Genomic DNA, 19496 nt, shown 5'->3' with positions numbered 1-19496 from the left:
CTTCCTCCCCATGCTCAATCATTCCTCCATTCATGGCTACTGCCCTGGGTCCCGCCAGCTCCTGTAGGTACTCCTAATGCAGAAGCCATAACAATTAATGGCACTTACCTATTTACAAATATGACTCCTTCAACCAGACTGTAAGCTACTTGTAACCCTAGCTTCCAGGACACTGCCATGCAAAGAAAAGGTGGGCATCCAGGAAATTGATAAATGAGCAAATAAATTAATGGATGTATAGTAGATGGATGGATATAGAGTCTTCATTAGAAAAGTTTGGTTGTTGGCCGGGCGCGGTGGCTCAAGCCTGTAATCCCAGCACTTTGGGAGGCTGAGACGGGCGGGTCACGAGGTCAGGAGATCGAGACCATCCTGGCGAACACGGTGAAACCCCGTCTCTACTAAAAAATACAAAAAAACTAGCTGGGCGAGGTGGCGGGCACCTGTAGTCCCAGCTACTCGGGAGGCTGAGGCAGGAGAATGGCGGCAACCCGGGAGGCGGAGCTTGCAGTGAGCTGAGATCCGGCCACTGCACTCCAGCCTGGGAGCCAGACTCCATCTCAAAAAAAAAAAAAAAAAAAGAAAAGTTTGGTTGTTAAAGTGCAAAATAATTACAATATACAGCACTTTTCCCCCCTTGCATTGGCGGTAATGATAAATAGCATAGTTTTCAATGACTTGGCAGTCAAAAATATTCTGGGCTAACACCAGCCTAAACCTCTGTAATATTTAGTCACGCGAATTCAAAAGGAGCAACACTCTAATGAAGACTCAAATATGACATTAAACAAAAGCACTGATGACGTACTAAAACAAAGTATGGACTTGTGAATTCATGTAGCCTTTAATGTGCTTTTTACATCGTTTATTGCTGCTTCCACCACTCCATTACATGGAGAACGATTCTCTAAATTGCACTTACACGTTCTCAAAGCTATACTGAAATTGTAGTACAAATGCTTTAATATCAAACATCTGAAATTTTATTTTCTAAAAGTGTTTTTTGCTCACTTAATTAGTTTAACCAGTGAGGCTAATTACCACTTGATTTTCATTATAATCTTGATAATTATTGTCCCGAAGTTTTCCTCCCAGGCACATAGTATGTGCTGATTTCATTATTCATTTCCTAATACCCCTTGAGATAAATTTACAAATGATTTACATCTGGAAATCCCATATGTACCTTTTAACAAGTGATAGTTTTTTAACCCCTAAACCTCAAGAAAACCACCTCAGAAAGATCTTTACTGCTACATGCTGTGCTTCTCTAAGAGCTATTGTCACCATAATGGGGTAAGTATTTCACATGCTATTAAGTGAAAAAACAGACATAGGATTTGTATGCTAAAACAGTCCCACCTCTCTTCTAATTGTGAAACTTTGTTGTGTGGAAAGATGATATTTTACGAAATTATGTTGTAGTCAAGATGAGTCAGCATGTTTTGGTTGTTACCATTTATGGGGCAACTGTGAGTCTTGGCAGCGGCTTGTCGCCTCGCTTGGTGCTTTATCTGGGAGTGTTCAGGCAACTGGGAAGACTAGATTCAAATACAACTTTGTTCGCAAGAGAATTACCTCCACTTGAAAGCTGTTCACTGATTTTGAATGTTAGGTATTTTTGTTAGGAGTGATTTTTGGGAAATTCCCCCCAGGGTGAGCTCCAGGGCAGACATCGGGGGTGGAGTGGGTTAGGAACAGTTGGTCAGCTCAAGGGCCAGTCTCAAAGGGGCTCAGGACCCAACGAATTGCATATGTATAGGAATTCTCTGATTTTGTGAGAATCACACCATTGCAACCACACCATTGCACTCCAGGCTGGGTGACAGAGCGAGACTCTGTCTCAAAAATGATGATATAATAGTAATAAATGGTGTACATATTTTCTTAACTAGTTATGTATGAATGCATCTTAATTATATAAAATATTGAAATACAAAAGTATATAAATAGTAGAAGTCTTTCTTTACCCTGCTTCCGTTACTCTTCTACTTTGAGGTAGTACTCCAGCCTGCAATGCTGGAACCATTTTATTTGCACTGTTCAAATATGGTAATCCCTAGCCACATGTGGCCACTGAGCACTTGAAATATGGCCTGTGTTGGGAACACCCCCTGAAATCTGGCCATAAACTGGCCCCAAAGCCGGCCATAAACAAAATCTCTGCAGCACTGTGACATGTTCGTGATGGCCATGACATCCATGCTGGAAGGTTGTGGGTCTACCAGAATGAGGGCAAGGAACACCTGGCCCACCCAGGGCAGAAAACCGCTTAAAGGCGTTCTTGGCTGGGCGCAGTGGCTCAAGCCTGTAATCCCAGCACTTTGGGAGGCCGAGAGGGGCGGATCACGAGGTCAGGAGATCGAGACCATCCTGACTAACACAGTGAAACCCCGTCTCTACTAGAAAATGCAAAAAAAACTAGCCGGGCGAGGTGGCGGGCGCCTGTAGTCCCAGCTACTCGGGAGGCTGAGGCAGGAGAATGGCGTAAACCCGGGAGGCGGAGCTTGCAGTGAGCTGAGATCCGGCCACTGCACTCCAGCCTGGGCGACAGAGCGAGACTCCGTCTCCAAAAAAAAAAAAAAAAAAGGCGTTCTTAAACCACAAACAATAGAACGATCTATGCCTTAAGGACATGCTCCTGCTGCAGATAACTAGCCAAACCCATCCTTTATTTTGGCCCATCCCTCTGTTTCCTATAAGGAATACTTTTAGTTAATCTATAATCTATAGAAACAATGCTTATCACTGGCTTGCTGTTAATAAATACAGGGGTAAATCTCTGTTCGAGGCTCTCAGCTCTGAAGGCTGTGACACCCCCGATTTCCCACTCCACACCTCTATATTTCTATGTGTGTGCCTTTAATTCCTGTACCACCACTGGGTTAGGGTCTCCCCAACCTAGCTGGTCTCGGCAGCCTGTAATTGAGGAACTAAACTTTATTTCATTTTCATTGAAATTGCCACATGTGGTTAGTAGGACCATATTCAACAGTAGCACCAAATAGATTATAAATTGTTTTGGGTAATTTAGTCAATCTCACTGTTATTCAGGTTTTGTCGTCTATAAAATGGTGTAATAATAGTACCTACCTCCCAGGGTTATTTTGAGAATTAAATTAGTTATCCTGTCTAAAGTTCTCATAATACCTGGTATATAATAATTGTTAGCTTTAATATTTATTATTATAAACAGAGCCCAGTTTTTTGTTTTTTTTTTTTTTTGGTTTTTTTTTTTGCAAGTATTTGCTCCTCTGATAAAAATCCAGCAAGTTATGGTAATTTGACATTGTCAAAGACTGGTTCAGGCCAGGCGCCATGGCTCATACCTGTAATCCCACCACTTTGGGAAGCTGAGGTAGGTGGATCACTTGAGGTCAGGAGTTCAAGACCAGCCTGGCCAACATGGTGAAACCCCATCTCTATTAAAAATATAAAGATTAGCGGGCATGATGGCATGTGTGTGTAATCCCAGTTACTCAGGAGACTGAGGCAGAAGAATCACCTGAACCTGGGAGATGGAGGTTGCAGTGAGCCTAGATTGCGCCACTGCACTCCAGTCTGGTGACAGAGCCAGACTCCACCTCAAAAAAAAAAAAAAAAAAGACTGGTTCAGCCATGGGTATAAGCCGAGGTTGGCTAGAGGTTTCAGGAAAGGTTTTTGAGACTCTTGGTAAAGTATAAATAATTCAAATGATACAGAAATGGATAAAATAAGAAATAAAAGTACCCTTAAGACACACATTTAACATTTTACCTTTTAGTATACATAGGGTCACTAGATAAAATACAAGGCGCCTCATTAAATTTGAATTTCAGATAAACAATGAATAATTTCTTAGCATAAATTTGTCCCAAATATTGCATGGAACATATTTATACTAATGAATTATTCATTAATTATCTGAAATTCAAATTTAATTGTGTGTCCTATATTTTTATTTATTAAATTGGACAAGCCTAGATATATGGCTTCCAAAACCAATTATATTGTCATTTCTCTGAACTCAGCCAGCCTGGGCTAATTCATAATCCATGTAAAGTTTGACAGAGGAAGATTATTGTCCCATTCTCCCTTATATAATATTATACCAGGAACAGAGAGCACTTAACTTCTCTGGGCCTCAGGCAGTTTGTTTATGAAATGGGTATTTAATCAGATTGCCCCGGAGGTTTAATATAGAGTAGCAGTTAGGAACATAGGCAGTAGAATCAGACTTTCTAGGTTGAAATCTGAACCCTGTTACCAACTGGGTGACCTCAGGCAAGGTGCTTTGGTTTCTTCCTCGGTATAAAGGGGAATAATTATAACCTACGTCACATATGCTGTTGTAAAAGGTAAAGACTTAACATAACTGAAAGTTCTAGAACAGAGCGTGGCACACAGCAAGTTCTTCAGAAATCTTAGCTGTCATTATCATTCCAGTTCTGATTCAGTTGTTTCTAAGCTCTTCAACAGCTTCTCTAAGACTCAAGAGACAAGAGCTCAGATCTGGGGAGGAAAAATGCTGTTAAGAGAACCACTGGGTGTGAAGCACAAGTAAACTATTGAGTTATGTATCTGCTAAAAAATAAATTTAGTTGGGAATACCTAAGAGACTAGACTTAAAACATTTGCTTTGAAATTGTAGGGTCTAAAGTATTGCTACTGAAAATCAGACTAGCCACGTGTTCTTGGCAGGCAGCCTTGCAATTAATCTCAACTTGGAGTTCTTATCAGAATCTGCTTTTCTACCCTGAAAATGGGCATGTTTGTGATCCAAGTTATCATACTAATGGAGGAATAATCTTCACTGATGGAAAGAGCTATGCAAATAAATGTATTTAGGGAATGACTGGTGTTTATAAGGTCTATTTGTCTTACAAGAAGAAAGAGCTACAACTCATTAACTTAACCCTGGGGGTGGGAAAAAATCAAATGTCAGGATTCAGAGACTATTGTGTAATCAGTAATTTGGACAGGTTGCAACCTTTTGTTTGGTTTTCAAAAGCTCAAATTCAAAGGCTGAAATGTCAGCTTTTATTTTCCTTTTATGGCAGTTGGTTCATTTTCTGCAGAGGTTCAATTTGTTGCCAAAGAGAATCATCTCTAATTTGAATAATTATATACTAAACTGTAGGGTAGAACTGAAATTGGGGTTGACTGAGAGGCCCGGAAGCAGCAAACTCCTCCCTGGCATAAAAATTGCAGATTCCTATGTAACAAAACATGGCACTAAAAACAAGCATTTCCAATGAATTAAATTTGTTTTGTAGGAAATACGCAAAAAGAAAAAAACTCAATTTCACCCATAATGAGACAGCAGCAAATTAAAATTATACCCAGATACCATTTTTTTGTTTTGTTTTGTTTATTTATTTACACTTTAAGTTCTAGGGTACATGTGCACAACATGCAGGTTTCTTACATAGGTACACGTGTGCCGTGGTGGTTTGCTGAAGCCATCAACTCGTCATTTACATTAGGTATTTCTCCTAATGCTATCCCTCCCCCAGCCCTCGACCCCCGACAGGCCCCGGTGTGTGATGTTTCCCTCCCTGTGTCCATGTGTTCTCATTGTTCAATTCCCACCTATGAGTAAGAACATGTGGTGTTTGGTTTTCTGTCCTTCTGATAGTTTGCTGAGAATGATGGTTTCCAGCTTCATCCATGTCCCTGCAAAGGACATGAACTCATCCTTTTTTATGGCTGCATAGTATTCTATGGTGTATATGTGCCACATTTTCTTAATCCAGTCTATCATCGACAGACATTTGGGTGTGTTCCAAGTCTTTGATATTGTGAATAGTGCTGCAATAAACATACGTGTGCATATGTCTTTATAGTAGCATCATTTATAATCCTTTGGGTATATACCCAGTAATGGGATCACTGGGTCAACTGGTATTTCTCGTTCTAGATCCTTGAGGAATCACCACACTATCTTCCACAATGGTTGAACTAATTTACACTCCCACCAACAGTGTAAAAGCATTCTATTTCTCCACATCCTCTCCAGCATCTGTTGTTTCCTGACTTTTGAATGATCGCCATTCTAACTGGCATTGGATGGTATCTCATTGTGGTTTTGATTTGCATTTCTCTGATGACCAGTGATGATAAGCATTTTTCCATGTGTCTGTTGGCTGCATAAATGTCTTTTTTTGAGAAGTGTCTGCTCATATCCTTTGCCCACTTTTTGATGGGGTTGTTTTTTTTTTCTTACAAATTTGTTTAACTTCTTTGTAGATTTTGGATATTAGCCCTTTGTCAGATGGGTAGATTGCAAAAATTTTCTCCCATTCTGTAAGTTGCCTGTTCACTCTGATGGTAGTTTCTTTTGCTGTGTGGAAGCTCTTTAGTTTAATTAGAGCCTATTTGTCAATTTTGGCTTTTGTTGCCATTGCTTTTGGTGTTTTAGTCATGAAGTCCTTGCCAATGCCTATGTCCTGAATGGTATTGCCTAGGTTTTCTTCTAGGGTTTTTATAATTTTAGGTCTGACATTGAAGTCTTTAATCCATCTTGAATTAATTTTTGTAGAAGTTGTAAGGAAGGGATCCAGTTTCAGCTTTCTACTTATGGCTAGCCAATTTTCCCAGCACCATTTATTAAATAGGGAATCCTTTCCCCATTTCTTGTTTTTGTCAGGTTTGTCAAAGATCAGATGGTTGTAGATGTGCGGTGTTATTTCTGAGGAATCTGTTCTGTTCCATTGGTCTATATCTCTGTTTTGGTACCAGTACCATGCTGTTTTGGTTACTGTAGCCTTGTAGTACAGTTTGAAGTCAGGTAGTGTGATTCCTCCAACTTTGTTCTTTTGGCTTAGGATTGTCTTGGCAACGCGGGCTCTTTTTTGGTTGCATATGAACTTTACAGTAGTTTTTCCAATTCTATGAAGAAGGTCATTGGTAGCTTGATGAGGATGGCATTGAATCTATAAATTACCTTGGGCAGTATGGCCATTTTCATGATATTGATTCTTCTTATCCATGAGCATGCAATGTTCTTCTATTTGTTTGTGTCCTCTTTTATTTCCTTGAGCAGTGGTTTGTAGTTCTCTTTGAAGAGGTCCTTCACATCCCTTGTAAGTTGGATTCCTAGGTATTTTATTCTCTTTTTGTAGCAGTTGTGAATGGGAGTTCACTCATGATTTGTCTCTCTGTTATTTTTGTGTAGGAATGCTTGTGATTTTTGCACATTGATTTTGTATCCTGAGACTTTGCTGAAGTTGCTTATCAACTTCAGGAGATTTGGGGCTGAGACGATGGGGTTTTCTAAATATACAATCATATCATCTGTAAACAGCAACAATTTGACTTCCTCTTTTCCTAATTGAACACTCTTTATTTCTTTCTCTTGCCTGATTGGCCTGGCCAGAACTTCCAACACTATGTTGAATAGGAGTGGTGAGAGAGGACATCCTTGTCTCGTGCCAGTTTTCAAAGGGAATGCTTCCAGTATTTGCTCATTCAGTATGATATTCGCTGTGGGTTTGTCACAAACAGCTCTTATTATTTTGAGATGCGTTCCATCAATACCTAGTTTATTGAGAGTTTTTAGCATGAAGGGTTGTTGAATTCATCTATTGAGATAATCGTGTGGTTTTTGCCATTGGTTCTGTTTATATGATAGATCATGTTTGTTGATTTGCGTATGACGAACCAGCCTTGCCTTCCAGGGATGAACCCAACTTGATCATGGTGGATAACCTTTTTGATGTGCATCTGGATTCAGTTTGCCAGTATTTTATTGAGGATTTTTGCATCGATGTTCATCAGGGATATTGGTCTAAAATTCTCTCTTTTTTGTGTGTGTCTCTGCCAGGCTTTGGCATCAGAATGATGCTAGCCTCATGAAATGAGTTAGAGAGGAGTCCTTCTTCTTCTATTGATTGGAATAGTTTCAGAAGGAATGGTACCAGCTCCTCCTCGTACCTCTCGTAGAATTCGGCAGTGAATGCAACTGGTCCTGGTCTTTATTCGGTTATTAGCCTATTAATTATTGCCTCAATTTCATAGCCTGTTATTGGTCTATTCGGAGATTCAACTTCTTCCTGGTTTAGTCTTGGGAGTGTGTATGTGTCCAGGAATTTATCCATTTCTTCTAGATTTTGTAGTTTATTTGTGTAGAGGTATTTATAGTATTCTCTAATGGTAGTTTGTATTTCTGTGGGATCGGTGGTGATATCCCCTTTATCATTTTGCGTTGCATCTATTTGATTCTTCTCTCTTTTCTTCTTTATTAGTCTTGCTAGTGGTCTATCAATTTTGTTAATCTTTTCAAAAAACCAGCTCCTGGATTCATTTATTTTTTTGGAGGGTTTTCTGTGTCTCTATCTCCTTCAGTTTTGCTCTGATCTTAGTTATTTCTTGCCTTATGCTAGCTTTTGAATGTGTTTGCTCTTGCTTCTCTAGTTCTTTTAATTGTGATGTTAGGGTGTCGACTTTAGATCTTTCCTGCTTTCTCTTGGGGGCATTTAGTGCTATAAATTTCCCTCTACACACTGCTTTGAATGTGTCCCAGAGATTCTGGTATGTTGTATCTTTGTTCTCATTGGTTTCAAAGAACATATTTATTTCAGCCTTCATTTCGTTATGTACCCAGTAGTCATTCAGGAGCAAGTTGTTCAGTTTCCATGTAGTTGAGCAGTTTTGAGTGAGTTTCTTAATCCTGAGTTCTAATTTGATTGCCCTGTGGTCTGAGAGACCGTTTGTTGTGATTTCTGTTTTTTACATTTGCTGAGAAGTGCTTTACTTCCAATTATGTGGTCAATTTTAGAATAAGTACGATGTGGTCGTGAGAAAAATGTATATTTTGTTGATATGGGGTGATGAGTTCTGTAGATGTCTATCAGGTCTGCTTGGTGCAGAGCTGAGTTCAATTCCTGGATATCCTTGTTAATCTTCTGTCTCGTTGATCTGTCTAATAGTGACAGTGGGGTGTTAAAGTCTCCCATTATTATTGTGTGGGAGTCTAAGTCTCTTTGTAGGTCTCTAAGGACTTGCTTTATGAATCTGGGTGCTCCTGTATTGGGTGCATATATATTTAGGATAATTAGCTCTTCTTGTTGAATTGATCCCTTTATCATTATATAATGGCCTTCTTCGTCTCTTTCGGTTTAAAGTCTGTTTTATCAGAGACTAGGATTGCGATTGCAACCCCTCCTTTTTTTTTTTTCCTTTCCATTTGCTTGGTAGATCTTCCTCCATCCCTTTATTTTGAGCCTATGTGTGTCTCTGCACATGAGATGGGTCTCAGCACACTGATGGGTCTTGACTCTTTATCCAATTTGCCAGTCTGTGTCTTTTAATTGGGGCATTTAGCTCATTTACATTTAATGTTAATATTGTTATGTGTGAATTTGATCCTGTCATTATGATGTTAGCTGGTTATTTTGCAGGTTACTTGATGCAGTTTCTTCATAGCATCGATGGTTTTTACAATTTGGGATGTTTTTGCAGTGGCTGTACCAGTTGTTTCTTTTCATGTTTAGTGCTTCCTTCAAGAGCTCTTGTAGGGCAGGCCTGGTGGTGACAAAATCTCTCAGCATTTGCTTGTCTGTAAAGGATTTTATTTCTCCTTCACTTACGAAGCTTAGTTTGGCTGAATATGAAATTCTGGGTTGAAAATTGTTTCCTTTAAGAATGTTGAATATTGGCCTATACTCTCTTTTGGCTTGTAGAGTTTCTGTGAGAGATCTGCTGTTAGTCTGATGGGCCTCCCTTTGTGGGTAACCCAACTTTTCTCTCTGACTGCCCTTAACATTTTTTCCTTCATTTCAACCTTGGTGAATCTGACAATTATGTGTCTTGGGGTTGCTCTTCTCAAGGAGTATCTTTGTGGCGGTCTCTGTATTTCCTGAATTTGAATGTTGGCCTTCCTTGCTAGGTTGGGGAAGTTCTCCTGGAGAATATCCTGCATAGTGTTTTCCAATTTGGTTCCATTTTCCCCATCACTTTCAGGTACACCAGTCAGATGTAGATTTGGTCTCTTCACATAGTCCCATATTTCTTGGAGGCTTTGTTCATTTATTTTTACTCTCTTTTCTCTAAACTTATCTGCTCACTTTATTTCATTAATTTGATCTTTAATCACTGATATCCTTCCTTCCACTTGATTGAACTGGCTATTGGAGCTTGCGCATGTGTCACAAAGTTCTTGTGCCGTGGTTTTTAGCCCCATCAGGTCATTTAAACTCTTCTTTACCCTGTTTATTCTACTTAGCCATTCATCTAACCTTTTTTCAAGGTTTTTACCTTCCTTGTGATGGGTTAGAACATGCTCCTTTAGCTCAGAGAAGTTTGTTAATACCGATCTTCTGAAGCCTACTTCTGTCAACTCATCAAAGTCATTCTCTGTCCAGCTTTGTTCCACTGTTGGTGAGGAGCTGCAATCCTTTGGAGGAGAAGAGGCGAGCTGGTTTTTCGAATTTTCAGCTTTTCTGCTCTGGTTTCTCCCCATCTTTGTGGTTTTATCTACCTTTGGTCTTTGATGTTGGTGACCTACAGATGGGGTTTTGATGTGGATGTCCTTTTTGTTGATGTTGATGTTATTCCTTTCTGTTTGTTAGTTTTCCTTCTAACAGTCAGGTCCCTCAGCTACAGGTCTGTTGAAGTTTGCTGGATATCCACTCCAGACCCTGTTTGCCTGGGTCTCACCAGTGGAGGCTGCAGAACAGTAAATATTACAGAACAGCAAATATTGTTGCCCGATCCTTCCTCTGGGAGCTTTGTCCCAGTGGGGCACCTGCCTGTATGAGGTGTCTGTTGGTCCCTACTGGGAGGTGTGTCCCTGTTAGACTACATGGGGGTCAGGGACCCACTTGAGGAGGCAGTCTGTCCGTTCTCAGAGCTCAAACACTGAGCTGGGAGAACCACTGCTCTCTTCAGAGCTGTCAGACAGGGACGTTTAAGTCTGCAGAAGTTTCTGTTGCCTTTTGTTCAGCTATGCCCTGCCCACAGAGGTGGAGTCTATAAAGGCAGTAGGCCTTGCTGAGCAGCATTGGGCTCCACCCAGTTTGAACTTCTCTGCTGCTTTGTTCACTTACTCAAGCTTCAGCAATGGTGAACACCCCTCCCCCCACCAGGCTGTAGCATTGCAGGTCAATCTCAGACTGCTGCGCTAGCAGTGAGCAAGGCTGCATGGGCATGGGACCTGCCAGTTGCTAAGACCATGGGAAAAGTGCAGTATTTGGGCGTAAGTGTCCCATTTTTCCAGGTACAGTCTGTCATGGCTTCCCTTGTCTAGGAGAGGGAAATCCCTGACCCCTTGCACTTCCTGGGTGAGGCGACGCCTCGCTCTGCTTCAGCTTTCCCTATGTGGGCTGTACCCACTGTCCAACCAGTCCCAGTGACATGAACCAGGCACCTCAGTTGGAAATGCAGAAACTACCCATCTTCTGCGTCCATCACACTGGGAGCTGCAGATCAGAGCTGTTCCTATTTGGCCATCTTGGAACACAAAACACACAAACAACAACAACAACAAAACAGATTTTTTAATCTATCAGTTTGACAAAATTCTGAAAGTTTGACAATGCATGCTACTGGCAAGGCTGTTGGGAAACAAGTCCTCTCATACTTGTTAATGACATAAATTGGTACCCAGTCTGTGGGAAAATTCAGCAAAATCTATCAAAATTACATATTAAAACATAAGACCTTTGATCCAGCAATCGCACTTATAGAGTTTTATCCTAAAAAATGCCTGTGCTTCTATAAAATAACATACACAGTGTTTTCAAAAAAATTGAAAACAATTCACATGCCACAGAATTCACCATTTTAAAGTATACAATTCAGTGATTTATAGTATATTCACAAGGTTATGAAGCCATCACCACTATCTAATTTCAGAACATTTCATAATTCCCACCCCTAATCCTAAGGAACCACTAATTTACTTTCCATCTCTATGGATTTGCCTATTCTGGACATTCCATACAAATGAAATTATACAATATGTAGCCTTTTATGTCTGGCTTATTTCACCTACCGTAATGTTTTCAAGGCTCATCTGCATTGTAAGATATGTCAATACTTCATTCTTTTTATGGCTGATTGATATTCAATTGTATAGATATACCACTTTTTGTTTATCTACTCATCAGCTAATGAACATTTAAATTGATTCCACTTTGTGACTACTGTGAACAATGCTAATTTGTGAACATTTGTGCACAAGCTTTGTGAGAACATGTTCTCAATTTTCTTGAGTGTATGCCCAGGAGAAGAATTTTGGGGTCACATGGTAAATCTGTTTAACCAAAAGGCTATTTCTTTTTCTTTCTTTTTTTTTTTTTTTTTTTGAGATGTTTTCTTGCTCTGTCATCCAGGCTGGAGTGAAGTGGCATAATCTCGGCTCACTGAAACCTCTGCCTCCTGGGTTCAAGCAATTCTCCTGCCTCAGCCTCCTGAGTAGCTGGGATTACAGGAGTACACCACCATGCCCAGCTCATTTTTGTATTTTTAGTAGAGACAGGGTTTTACCATGTTAGCCAAGCTGGTCTCAAATTCCTGACCTCCTGTGATCCACCCACCTCGGCCTCCCAAAGTGCTGGGATTACAGGCATGAGCCACCATGCCCAGCTCCAAAAGGCTATTCCTTGTCGCATAATTTATAACAGCAAAACCACATTGGAACAACCAACGCATTCATCAATACAGGACTGCTTAAATAAACTATGACACATCCACACAATGGAATACTGGATGCCCTTAAAATCAAGAGAACAATTTCTATGCACTGATCAAGATTTTCAAGATATATTAACTTAAAAAATAAAAATAAAACAAGGTGCAGAAGAGTTTGTATCCAGTTTTAGCTTTTGTACAAGACAAACATAAAGGAACCTTTACAGGATGCACAAAAAACTATGAGAATTATTAGACAAAAGGGCAAAAAGTGGATGCGTTATTTCTGATATTAATATATATCTTTTAATTTTGTTTTTAAATCAGGTAAATATATTGTCCATTCAAAATAAAATTTTAAAAATTTGTATAGAATATGCAGTGATGAGAGTTACTATTTGTTTGAGGTGATTCCAAGCCGGGGCTGATCTGGGAATACCACCCCACAGTGCTTCAGATTAAGAGGGCATTATTTGGCTGGGTGTATCACGCCTATAATCCCAGTAGTTTGGGAGGCCAAAGCAGGAGAATTCCTTGAATCCAAGGATTCAAGAACAACCTGGGCAACATAGGGAGATCCCATCTCTACAAAAAATAAAAAATCAGCTGGGCGTGGTAGTGTGTGCCTGTAGTCCCAGCTATTCACGGGAGTTGGGGTGGGAGGATTGCTTGAACCCAAGATCTCGAGGCTGCAGTGAGCCATGATCGCACCACTGCACTCAGCCTGGGTGACAGAGTGAGACTCTATCTCAATTTAAAAAAAAGAAAGGAGGCACTGTTTTAAGTTAGCAATGAAAAGATATTGTATAGTTAGTTATAGATATGATTTGTAGATATGATTTAAATTTTTCAAAAATTTAATCAAATTCAATTATTTAACCAAAGACTAAGACCATAAGAAAAAGATTAATCAGTTTCTAAGGGAGTTTCTAAGAGAGTTTTGAAATACGTAACATCAACATTAGAATGTTTTGGAGTATTTGCTAAAAACAAAGACCTCTCAGACCAACTGAGTCAGACTTTCTAGATCTTGAGCCCAGGATTCAGCATTTTAAAGTCCCCAGATTATTCTTCTGCACTTAAAAATATGAGAACCTTTGGCCTATTAAAATACACAAAACGATTGTTTTAAGTTAAGAGTTAATACCTAGTATACTTCATGTTAGTTACATTATCTCCTGAATTTTGTCCATGAGATAATTCCACAGACTGGTTATCTTTTTAAAAACATGTGAGTTTAAGCCAGATGTGGTGGCATATACTGGTAGTCTCAGCTACTTAGGAGGCTGAGGCAAGAGGATTGCTTGAGCTCAGGAGTTCAAGTCCAGCCTTGGCAACGTAGCAAAACCCCATCACTATAAGCAAAAACGTATGAGTTTAACCTGACGTTGAGGGAAACTGTGTGGAAACAACTTCAGGACTCCTACATCCATGAAAATAAGGACTGGGTCTATCAGGCTCAGAAGCATTTCCCCAGCATCAAGGTCAGTTCCTGTGTCTTAGGCATCATCTAAAATATTTTACCAATTCTCTTCATCTCACGTAGGTCCTAATGGTTAATTTAGCTTTAGACTAACAAAAGATGGTGGTGGTATATGAAAAGGTTCTGACAACAAGAAGGGGAAGGAAACACCTCACTAGAGTTCTCTACAGCAGTATTAAAAGCCAGTTATCTTTTCTTGACTGTAATCATAAAATAACATTAATATACAGAAAACTAGGTAGAACCATACAATGTAAAATCTGAAAACCACAATAGAAATTAGTTAGGCTGAAACTTCTGTTTTACAAATGAGATCAAGTGACTGGCACAGGTTTATAAATGTTGAATTCGTGGAACTGGGATCTCTGAAGTTTTTCTCTGGTTGGCAGTGTCCAAAATTCAAACATGAATCATGAAATAAATCACAGAGAAGTCCAAGTCTCTCATCTTATCAGTGAGGAGGTGAAGGCCCAGGAAAGTAAAGTGGTCGAGTTAGGACGTGAAAGTAGTTCTTTTGACTTTAATCCCTGTTTGTCTCTTGACATCACCCTATCTCTATCTAGTCACCAACACGAGCATTTTCCAAAAGAGTCACTCTCACACCTCAAACCTTCAAACTGGTCCACGCCCAGTTGGGCTTACGAGAGCCAACTTTCATAATGTCCTACCTAATCTAACATTTTTTGTATCATTAAGATAGATAATATAAATTATTTGCATATATATTGTGATATATAAAATAATAGAAAAATTCCCAAAAATTTAAAAATTGGCTATTTGTAGGAGCCCCCCCCCTTATTTATTTATTTATTTTTTGAGACGGAGTGTTGCTCTGTCACCCAGGTTGGAGTGCAGTGGTGTGATCTCAGCTCACCGCAGCCTTTGCCTCCCGGGTTGAAGCAATTCTGCCTCAGCCTCCTGAGTAGCTGGGACTATAGGTGCATGCCACCACGACTGGCAAATTTTTTGTATTTTCAGTAGAGACAGGGTTTCACCATGTTGGCCAGGATGGTCTTGATCTCCTGACCTCATTATCTGCCTGCCTCAGCCTCCCAAAGTGCTGGAATTAAAGGCATGAACCACCGTGCCAGGAGGAGGCCCACTCTTAATCTGAGCTCAGCACTGCGGAAAGACGCACATGGAAGAGTGAGGATGGGAGCCCAACCCATGAAGTCAAGTCAACCTTTGTGACTCATAGAGAAACATTCTTTGTCAGACATGTTTCATTATATTATTTTATGTTTGTGTATGTTTGGAATTTTTCATAATAAAAGGCTTTTTAAAAAAGAGATCATTGTGAAACCTGGTAACTTATTTGAAATTCACCATAGCGAAATTGGTGGTCAGAGAAAGCTTTGTAGAGAAATTGAAATTTAAGCTAGGTTTTAAAGGAAGGAGACTGGAGAAGAGGCACTAGGGAGTATCAGGTAGTAGTAATCAAATTCAATTCCATGAAAAGATACTGAGCATGATATGCCATGTATAACAGGAGTAAATTTAGCTGGCTTCAAAGAGTGGAAGTTTATTTCTCACTCATGCAAAAGAAGTCTGGAAGTGGGTGGAAAGGAATTGACATGCCATCTCCATAGTGTCCCCAGGGAACCTCAGGATGTGCTTTCATCTCCAGCCTTGCCATCCATCCTCAAGGTCATCTGAAGGGGCAAGATGGCTGCTAAAGCTACAGGCATCACTCTACATTTCATGAAGTGAGGGTGAGGTTGGAAGGGAAAAATTTCACAAAGCATTTCCATTTACACATTACATGTTTTACATACTACCTAATCACAGGCACATCCTTAGCTGCAAGACAGGCTGAAAAACAGCCTCTGCTGAGAACATACTCAGCTAAAATTCAGGATTCTGTTATAAGGAAGAAGGAGAGAATGAGTATTTGGTAGGCAAAACCAATCCCTGCCACATTATGCTTTGTAGGAAGTATAAAATGGTAGGTAAGAGCGCTGGATGGGGTAACAGAAGCCAGATGTGGAATGCAGACCCTGCCACTTATTTGTTATGTGACCTCAGAAAAGTTGTAACTAAAACTCTCTAAGCATCAGATTCTTCATCTGCAAATAAAAAGGGATTTGCTAATAAGAGAAAATAAGGTGTGTAAGGTAACTGGCACAAAGGAGGTGCTCAGTGAACCCCTGTTATTTTACTCATGATATGTTAGAGATTTAGAGATTAAGAAAAAGATTTTCTCTGCCTATAAGTAATTAGCAAAAATATTGTATTGGAGAAAATAGGGCACTGATAAAAGCTGATGGAATTACTAACTCATTATTTTTTCAGTTTTATTAATGGATGAGTTATATCATGGTCTGCAATATTATCTTCAAATATGAAACAAAATGGACTTCATTGCAGTACTTATTCTTTTCTGCAATGCCTTCAATACATAATCTACAGACTTTAACAAGTGTTAAATAAAACCCCATTCCCTCTCAATTCACCTGCGCAGAGTAGAAATAGATATATTTCCCATGGGTTTAAGAATGAGATTTCCAAGATTTGGTCTTTTGAGAAGCCATAAAATAAATCCTGAGGGATCACAACATTCTACGTTAAAATAAACGTGGAAAAGGAGCTACCTCTAATTTATTTTTTCTTTTTTTGATGGAAGTGAGGGCAAATAGTGGTGGTGCCAATAACGTGAATTCAACTTTTTCTATTAGGAAGTTTAAAAGGGAGGAGAAACTGAGATGCGTGAGAAATTCAGGTTGTAATGAGTTTTCACACTTGTCTCAACTCGATGAGTTTACTAGTCAAAGCGCTTGCCTTTTCCATGATATTTTCACCTCTACTGCTCTCCTTTATAGATTTGCTTCATACAAATTCATTTCTGAAAATGAAAGAGGACAGGGGAAAAAAAAGCGAATGTTAAAGCAATGACAAAATTTTTGTACTTTCACTGGATTTAACTTACCATAAGCCAGATTTAATTTTCTCTTCTGGGACTATGATGACTATCGTGGTTATTTTTATTAGGGTAAGAATTAATCTTAGAGTCCCCTAAGTAGCCTCAAACATTATATTGTCTAACTGTCCTTGTGATGTTTGCGATTGTCTCCCTGTGATTACTTCCTCCCTCATATCACCCCCCATGCCCAGCTCATGACCACAGACTTCAAGTGCCAGGGGATTCGCTGTTTGTCAAGACAAGCCACTCCTGCTATGATGATTAGAAAGCTCTGAATCTATCTTATCTCTTCCTCTCTCAAATTCCCATTTACTTGTCCTGATTCTCCCTACTGTAGCCATGCAGAAAAAGCCTAATCCCTTTTCTACTTGAAAACCTTTTAAAATATTGAAAGACATACAATTATTACATTACCCAATACCTTATCTCCTCCAGACGTACCTACTTCCTTTAACTGTTCCTACAAACTCTGCTTTTGAGCCTGTCACTTTCCACGTAGCTCTTCTAAGGGAACTCTGGTTTGTCTACCACACAGACTTGTCAGAATTCTCTGCCACATATTTAGAGGGCTTCTTACCACACATAAAATGGGTCCTAGGCTTAAGGATTTCAGGTAGACCCAGAGATGTACCACCCAGATCCCCCTTCAAGAAATGGGTTGTTACTCCTGCTCCTGGGAGCACAGTCAGCAAAAAGGCTCGAGCAGTCAGCCATTGAAAGATTGCTTCAGCTGCAGAGAGCTACCATGCCCAAGGTCCTGCCCTTCCCAGGAAGGATCACATCCAGTGACTGATCAAGGTGGGGTATAGATACTTGGCCATTTCTGCCCCATGCAGGACAACTTTTACAGGTGGTTTTTACTCCAAAGTTCCTGATACAGGAGTCTGAGTCTGTCTGGCTGAGTCTGCCATTGGTCCTGCAATGTAACTCAACTTCTCCCGCTGCCTAATCCTGCTTCCTCCCCCTCCCTTCCATGGTGGTTGATCACAAGGCACTCCATAACAAACACAGAATTCTCAGTCTTTTTGCTGAGGAACTCAACATGCCATAGGACCTCTAGTTCCTCCATCACATAGAATAAAGCATTTTATTTCAACTCGCATCTCAATACCATACGGCAATCCTATTATTTGTCCTTGGGTCATTAATTTATTTGCAAACTGGGTTTTCATTGTCTTCTCCTTTCCTCCCCTCTGAAAGAGTTGCTTCTGCTAATCTGCAAACCTATGGGGGCAACCAGAAAAGTAGGTCTTACTAGCACAAGTTTGATTTTTCTAGCATAGGCCTTTGTCTGAACTAGCTTCCATTTGTCTCCCCAGATTCATTCTTTACCCTGCCCTCTGCCTCAGGAAGATCATCTTTTTGGACTCTATCATTTAACTCATGTGCCCTCTGGCTTCCTGTAGGATTTGGCCAACAAGGAGTCCCAGCAAGAGAAGGAAGAAGACAGGAAAGTGAGGTCAGAGTATTCTTTTCCCCGGCTCCCTCTCTAGGAGTTTGTCTTGGACTGAGTGTTTCACTTGACTAACCGGTATGTTCCTCTTCTTCGAGGTTCTAGTCATCTCTCCCTCATCTTATCCCTTCAGTCTTCAGGTTCTTGCAATTTACATGTGGTTCTTCTATAACTCAACTTCTTCCTTGCTAATAAACCCCCTTTGAATGATTTTATCTTAGTTTAAGAGTACAATCTCTTTCCTATTGGTACCCTGACTAATACAATCTTCCCTGGACTTAGATGTTTACAGTGAATTATCTCCATGGACTCGCTCTTTCTCTTTTTGATTTGGCTATGTTGACTTCTGCTTCTTCATAGCACTTTTTTCAAGCTTCTCAATCTAACACCACTTACCTCTCCCTCAGGAAAACTCTATCCCATTCCATAGGAGAGGGTTTTACTGCTTTATTCCTTCTGCTGACTTAACAAAATCACATGAGGACTTCAGGACAAACAAGGCTTAGGAAACTGTGCCATGTACTATGGGAGCTCAAAGGAGAATTTCTGAACCTAAGCCAAGCAAGAGGATAATGAGAAAAGTCTTGGAAGCAGTTCTACCTAAACTGAGTTTGGATAGACAAGTAGGCAATAGCCAGAAGTCAGCCAGGATGGAGAGGGGGAGGATGTTCCAGGGAGATGGGACAGCATTCTCAGAAGCCTATGAAAAAGAGGAATTCAGTGTGTCTGAAGAACAGAGTAAACATCTTTGCAGGATGGGGCGCAGAAGGAATATCATAGTTGATGTGGTCACTGTATTTATAACTCCACCCAACTCAAGCCCCCTCATGTTCAACAGCTGATCTTTGTACTGTTTAACCAACAAAATACAGCTGTGAATCATCTCCATTTTCTGCTCACACTCGCAAAGTCATCTATGTTTTTACTCATCCTTCCTTTCTTCCCTCTTATTCAAAGCTATCACTTTCACCCATGTCTCAATTTTAGGAGGAAAGGTAGAAAGAGGGAGACTAGTCAGAGGCTGTGC

General features: G+C 40.1%; 1 long non-coding RNA gene across 1 annotated transcript in view; it reads left to right on the top strand.

Annotated features, from left to right (window-relative positions):
- LOC116274920 overlaps positions 1-18682 on the top strand; it is a 42749-nt gene extending 24067 nt beyond the window's left edge. Inside the window, exon 3 of the long non-coding RNA XR_004183749.1 lies at positions 18336-18682. This is a non-coding gene — a long non-coding RNA (uncharacterized LOC116274920). The remainder of the gene's footprint in view (positions 1-18335) is intronic.
- The last annotated feature ends 814 nt before the right edge of the window (positions 18683-19496 follow it).

The sequence above is a fragment of the Papio anubis genome, chromosome 5, assembly GCF_008728515.1.
Source record: "Papio anubis isolate 15944 chromosome 5, Panubis1.0, whole genome shotgun sequence".
NCBI lineage: Eukaryota > Metazoa > Chordata > Mammalia > Primates > Cercopithecidae > Papio > Papio anubis.
Note: the sequence above shows the minus strand (reverse complement) of the source record. Positions and strands in the feature narration are given on the sequence as shown.